At 44.2% G+C, this 1,524-nt stretch overlaps 1 pseudogene across 1 annotated transcript in view; it reads right to left on the bottom strand.

Moving 5' to 3' along the window:
* Positions 1-345: 345 nt before the first annotated feature.
* Positions 346-1,524, bottom strand: part of LOC111540843 — a 64,036-nt pseudogene continuing 62,857 nt past the window's right edge. The window contains exon 2 of the transcript XR_002731102.2: positions 346-1,520. The product of XR_002731102.2 is annotated as a 60S ribosomal protein L4 pseudogene (transcript). The remainder of the gene's footprint in view (positions 1,521-1,524) is intronic.

Genomic DNA, 1,524 nt, shown 5'->3' with positions numbered 1-1,524 from the left:
GAATCCTATCCTCTTACTATCTGCCTAAGTGATTTATTCTTAACTCCTATATCAACCACACTGTTTAGAGTACCCAGCCCAACCCAATGGACATGCCAATATTAGGGTTGAATGACTTAGCTGGATTAGTGGTTACCCTTGGTAGGGTAGAAACTGGAAGGGAGTATGAGGAGGCTTCTGAGATGAAGGTAATGTTCTTGATCTTGGTGCTGGTTGCATGGTGTGTTGAGTTTGGAAAATGATTTGAGGTATATACGTTTGATATGTATATATAGTTTTCTACATGGATGTTTGCATTAATCAAAAGTTTAAGGAAATTGATTATTTGAGGAATCTTTTTTTTTTTTTCTCACTGCCTGTATGATCAGGTATTTTTTCAAAAGAAGCTGTCCAAAATGATGTGACCCTTATGGAATAATCAAATTTAAGAGTTTATGCAGCAGGCTTCTTTTCCTCTGTAGTAGGTTTCTTTTCTGCAGGCTTCTTTTCAGGGGCTGGTTTCTCGGTAGCTGCTGCCTTTTTTCCCACTAGAGGCTTCTTCTGCTTCTTAACACCAACAGCAGCCTTCTTTCCTTTCTTACCTACCACAGGCTTCTTGCCTGCAACCGCCGCCTTCTCATCTGATTTGGCTTCTAGCGCTGCTGCTGCAGCAGCTGCCTTATCCACCCAGAGCTTGTGATTCCTGGCCTGGCGAAGAGTGGTATTCCGGTGCATGGTCTTTGCATATGGGTTTAGCTTCAACATGATTCTCAGATTTTTCAGTGGGTTCTTCTTTAGGACTCTGCGATGAATCTTCTTGCGTGGTGCTTGAAGGGCTCTTTGGATCTCTGGGCTTTTCAAGATTCTGCTAAGATCTGTATTAATCATCTTGTGCATGGGAAGATTGTAATTACTCTTGAGGGAAGCGGCTTTACACCAAGTGCCATACAATTCATCTAACTTCCAGAAAGCACTCTCAGTCCAGATGCAGAAACGTCCCACATGCCCACCAGGAGCAAGCTTCAAAGTGTTCAGTTTGCTTACATTAAGCAGAGTAATTCCAGGGATGTTTCTGAAGGCCTTGATGATACCATTATTCTCATTATAGATGATGCACGGCCCCCTGTGCTTGATACGGCGACGGTTTCTCATTTTGCCTTTGCCAGCTCTCATTCACTGAGAGGCATAGACCTTTTTGATATCATTCCAGGCTTTAAGTTTCTTAAGGAGCAAAACAGCTTCCTTGGTCTTCTTGTAGCCTTCAACTTTATCTTCGATTACCAAAGGAAGTTCAGGAACTTCCTCAATACGATGACCTTTAGACATGACCAGTGCTGGTAGGGCTGAGGCAGCCAGGGCAGAACAGATGGCATATCATTTTTGGGTTGTGTTCACTCTACAATGCCAACAGTGCCAGGTTTTGGTTGGTGCAGACATTCGGCCTCCACAACACATGTCTCCAAAAGCACCCTGCCAGAGCGGTGAGTCCCACCACCTGGAACTCTGGGAATTCGAGCCACAGCTCTGCCAGTACCCCAAGACTCA

Source organism: Piliocolobus tephrosceles, chromosome 13 (assembly GCF_002776525.5).
Source record: "Piliocolobus tephrosceles isolate RC106 chromosome 13, ASM277652v3, whole genome shotgun sequence".
NCBI classification, from domain to species: domain Eukaryota; kingdom Metazoa; phylum Chordata; class Mammalia; order Primates; family Cercopithecidae; genus Piliocolobus; species Piliocolobus tephrosceles.
Note: the sequence above shows the minus strand (reverse complement) of the source record. Positions and strands in the feature narration are given on the sequence as shown.